The following is a 5,541-nucleotide window of genomic DNA, read 5'->3' as shown; positions in this document are numbered from 1 at the left end:
GTAGCTTTGCTCCCCTGAGTGATAAAACGAACCTCAAAGATGTGATTGAGTTTTTGAGCGAAATTGAAATCGCATAGAGACAAGTAAGAATAGTAAGAGATGACGATCTGGTTGAACTGACGCCTACACCTGTGTTATACAAAACTGTTGAACTGAAAGTATCTTATCATGTAACAAACATTTCTTGTCTTAATGCAGACCATTTTTGGATCAGTATTAGACACGATTATTCTACTGTGTTAATCTTGGAAACACAGAAGGGGACACCCTGCATTAGCTGACAATTGAATCTCATTATATGCCGAATACTTTTAATGGAGCACACACGGTGAACAATAATGGGGAATTAATATACATCGTTCGTCATAATAAAATTTGCAAACTGTCTACAGATAATAGAACAACGTCTACACTGATAAAAAGAATGGATTCCTGGGAGCCACTATGTGTCTATTCCTCCCCTGTCAATGGAGATCTACTGGTCGGTATGTTTAGTGATGTTCATGCAAAGTAAACCGTTACAATAACACAGGGCAATTCATACAGACTATACAGCATGATAAAACAGGTCAGAAACTGTGCAATTACCCTAGATACATTACAGAGAACAACAATGGAGATGTCATTGTGTCTGACACGGGCTGTGTAGTGGTGACAGATGGTCGAGGAAGACACCGTTTCACCTACACAGGACCACCATCAGGACCAGGACTTTCACCATGGGGAATCTGTACAAACACACTGTCACACATCCTGGTATGTGATAGGTACATCAAACCAGTACAGATAATTGATAAGGATGGTAATTTTCTGTCAAATATTCTGACACAAGAGCAAGGAAAATTTAGACCGAACATCCTAAGTCATGACAACAAAACTCATCTCCTCTGGGTTGGTTCATCTGTGCTATGGTCTGGGTTTGACAAAACAGTGTGTGTATATAGATACTTAAAAAGAAAGATCTTTGAGACAGGTAAATGTAGTTTTTTTTATCTATATATATATAGTAGTATGTACACATCCTAGACTTCAATTATCTCTCAGGAAATTGTAACTAGAGGATTTTTAATCTTTTTTGTGTCAATCTGAATAAACTTTGAGGCATTCAACAATAATACATGTTGATCTTAACTGCAATTAAATTCCATTTCAGAAAAGAGGAATGGTTAAATTACAGATGTTGAAGTAGCAGTCTAGTTTCCTATGAATAAATTCCAGGGAAATGTATGTGAATGTACGCAGCATTGTTAAGGCTTGAATAAGGGGGCGGGGCCTAATTTATACGGGAAAAGTTTACTGTGACGTCACACAAAAATTTGACTTTTATGTATTTCTCATTATACCTGAAAATGAAATAGTTTGCAACTTTTAACTGTAATAACATAATAAACAACTATAAAAATTATTAATGCATGTAAAAATCTTGCTAGTTAAATCCCATGTAGCTGGTTATAGACAAAGCACTGATCGCGATATACTTGTAAACATGACGTCATTTTGGTAAAAATGACGTACTTCATGTGCTGTGAGAGGCAGATTGAGGAATGAAAATGCGTTTTAATCTGAAACGGAATATTATTTATCAGGTTTTAAGTGGTCGATTAATACCAGTGTATATCCTTTGTTTAGTGCGCTTATTCATTAACTATCAAGAGAATGTAATTTTATTAATTATGTCGTGTTTTTATGTGCAGGTTACGTATATTTTACAATGATATGCCTCATAAAATCGTACTTTCGCTAGGGCATACACTTAATAGATCATAACCATTTTTTAAATATAGATAAAGGATGTTTTTCTTAACTTGAAAAGTGCTGCTGCTTTCTTTAAATCGAGGGCGTGATTTTATAAGTACACAGAATATTTGGTAAAAGTAAAACATATTTCGACACTGGCTTATTTACCTGAAATTTTAACTATTAAAACGAGAATTCTATTCAAAGCAGCAGCACTTTTCAGAAACTACAAAGTATGCAGAAACAATTAATAGCTTGAATTTTTAACTTCAACTAGGGTATGCCCTTGCGATATTGAAAGAACAAGGTATGGTTTCAATACAAATTTTGCCCTGTGATTTTCTAAAAAATGAAACTGGTGTATAGTTGAAAATTCATGCTTTTTAAATAATTGAATTTCAATGCAGAAAAATCATACAAGTAATTTTTCTCAAATGTGTTTATAAATGCTAATTGTGACGTCATAAGCATGTGCATTTTCCCGTATTTCCTTAAAAAGTAGCAGGAGACACCAATTTTCAATGGAATTTTCTTTCAGATAATAGTGTCCTCAGACATCGACCACAAAGATCTTGTGAAATGTGATTTGTTATTAAATTTTGCACAAAATATCACAGAATAAACGTGGGCGACGGCTGTTGACACTGTTTTCTAAAGGAAAATCACCCTTGAATTGGGCCATTTTGAGGCTTTTTCTTTTGAAAATAGAGAAATGCTTCATATTAATGACGTCATATTTTCAGAAGGGTAATCCTTCATGCCATATTCTTTCCTGATTTATCACAGTCATATATTTAACTAATATATAAGCCAGTTTAAAAACTTTTTGATGTCATTACATTTTTAGGGCGCAATAAAGCTAAAACCATACCTTCTTCTTTGTTCATGACCTACATTCAGTACACGAACTATGCATTCATCACCAAACTTCAAACATGACCAAACTTCATACAGTACAGGGTGGGTTATACTATGCTATTTCCATAAGCATTTAAGTTCTGTGATAATAAAACAGTTTTATCAAAATAAATTCACTTTTCAAAAAGTCCCCTTTTTTGCACGTCTATTTTCCGTTGATTTCTCATAGTAGGCCTTAACAGTGCTGCGTATGAAAAATGCATGAAAAACTTCGCAGAGCTACTCCATTTCGCATTCCGACCATGGACTCTAAAAATGAAAACATTAGTTCAGGCCTCATGATCAAAAACTGAGAAAAAACGTATGTCAATATTTTGATTCTTATTTTTTTAAGTTTTATTCAATATTATACATTATAGCGTTTTGATGAGGACAATCCCTCGATATATAGACCTCAGAGGTCTATATATCGAGGGATTGTACCGAATCAAGAGGATCTAATTGTTTCATTATTTTTTACAAGTTAATAATAAATGTCTTAAAATCCCTCTTTCTAATTCTCAGTACCTTGTCATATTAGCCAGGCATTGTTATGTCATTTGCATTATGACGTCACAGTAATAAATACCAGCTGCAGTGTCTGTTTTTAGAAACATCCAGTCTATAAAGAATATTGTGACGTCAGCACTATTGTTGCTTCACAGAAGAACGTTTCAAATTTTAAAAACAGCAGGTTTATAAATTTTTAGAATAGAAGCATCCTGTCCGTAACACTTTTTATACTTGATCATGTGATTAAGTTTGAGCCAATCAAATAGTTGGAACAATATAGAAAAATAATAAATGTTCTTAAAATTTTGAGGTTGCTTATAATATTCAAATTCCAACAAATTATGTAAATTTAATATAATTATCGATTTACTTTCAAAAGTTATATTGATTTTAAATGTTGACTTAAGTCTTGTCTCAGTTTTTGGTCATGGGGCATGATAATCTCTTTGAAGTTTCAAACCCTGTCTTGACAAGTTAAAAATCAATGTGAAATATTGAGATATTGATTTAATTTTGTCCGATATTGTAAATGAATACAAACCACAATGTTCAGATGAAACAAAGAGGTTAACAGAGTAAAAGATTGCAGTGGCAATGTTGACACCTTCTTTCACGCTTTTGGAATGATACAGCAAACTATATAAAATCATTTACATGTATATGGATTCATATATATATTTCATTTCCTTTTTGTTAGATTGCTCAAGTTGAATTAGATTCAGTGTATTAAACACTCATTTTGATACGACCTGATCACACGGATAAGGAAAACAAATCAGACAGCTATTTATAGATTAGTACATCAGTTTACACGCAAAAAATTGCCTTTCCATGAAAAACAAGTCAAAATTAAAATATTTAAAACGAAATACCCACATATCACAATTTTTTGATAAGGAGATGAAGTTCTAATTTTTTTTAGCATTTACTTTAAAAAAGCGTGAGATGTCTTTAAGTTATATTCATTTATAGAATGAGTTCCAAGGACCCAAGAATCAAACTGTTTGAGTGAGATCCCTTGTGGGATAAGTCGAGTCACGCACATTTTTGTCACAATTGTTTTGTCAGATCTTTGAGATTTTTTTTTTGTAAATTCTTAGGAGTGTTAAACACGTTGGTGGTTATCAAGCTGAATCTTTCAGCACTTATTTCAAGGTGTAATGTTATTGTTCTCTATAAACCTTGTCAACAAAGCATACAAAGTATTACTTTTAATTTATTTCAGCAGCCATGATCTTTTGAGAAATCAATTCTTCATGCACTCTCAACATCTTTTACATATTATGATACATCATACATGTACTGTGTAAGATAACGTTTTGCTGTGTATACGAGGGTTGTCCGTAAAGTTCGTGGACAAGCTAAAAATTTAGCAAAAGTTGTGTCATTGATATTTATTATTGACATATTTCTAATCCTTTACTAAATGTGAATTAAAAAATGTAAAAATTTATTCAATTTCAAATGTTTAATTACAATTATGGGCTCATAATTAGACTTGGAATGGAGACCCGGAGCACTGCAAAATTTCAATTAAAGAAATATTCATCACTTTATAAATTTCATCTGTATTTTATAAAATTCTGGGGAAATCTGAAAGAATTTTACATCATGAGGTTGAGAGAAGATATCACGTAAAACCTGCAAAATTTGAACGTTCAAATTTTCAAAACGGCTGAGCAATCAAAGTTAGAACATATTAAGACAGGATCGGAATTGTTAAAAAAAAAGAGACGTTTTCGGAATAGGTGGATCAGTGAACGGTAATAATATTCTGCGTAGACATCGGAAAAACACCTACAGAGACCAATACATTCTGTAAACAATAGGGAATCATAGTAAAAGAAGTCGTTTACTAGTATTTAAGTGGCATATAATATTTTCGGACCGAATGAACAGTTTACAGAATGACATGCGTGAAGGAAAACTCATTCCGAGATTGCAGTGCTGTAAAAAATGAATTTCGTAACGTGATCATGACTTTGCCGTATTTCCGTAAATAAAATCATCTTTAAACAGACAGTGGTTGGATGATTGCAGAATATATGAGACAGGCATTGTTAAATATTATTTTACGAATAAAACCTGAACATTTTGTGCGTATTTTTATGACTTGTCAAAACAACATAAGCAATTATTGAGTTAAACGCTGACTATGTTGAGAAAAGTTACATGTGCTCGTATCTAGCTTTTGACGTCGGGTAACGTCAAGAATTTTCGTTTTAGTGCTCCGGGTATGAGTGAGTGTCTTTTTTGTATCTGATAAAAATATAACTATTTGTGCTTTGTTTTTGTTGAAAACTTGCACATTTATAAAATGAAACATGAATTTAATGAAAATAATAGTTTCATATATTTTGTCAATGTTTGTCAGTAATTATCAATGTTGTCCAC

General features: G+C 32.5%; 1 pseudogene; it reads left to right on the top strand.

Annotated features, from left to right (window-relative positions):
- The first annotated feature begins 396 nt into the window (after window positions 1-396).
- LOC134272908 (uncharacterized) lies at window positions 397-973 on the top strand (annotated as a pseudogene).
- The last annotated feature ends 4,568 nt before the right edge of the window (window positions 974-5,541 follow it).

The sequence above is a fragment of the Saccostrea cucullata genome, unplaced genomic scaffold (genome assembly GCF_032062105.1).
Source record: "Saccostrea cucullata isolate Sc308-1 unplaced genomic scaffold, CSIRO_AGI_Scuc_v1 ctg1978, whole genome shotgun sequence".
Taxonomy (NCBI): domain Eukaryota; kingdom Metazoa; phylum Mollusca; class Bivalvia; order Ostreida; family Ostreidae; genus Saccostrea; species Saccostrea cuccullata.
Note: the sequence above shows the minus strand (reverse complement) of the source record. Positions and strands in the feature narration are given on the sequence as shown.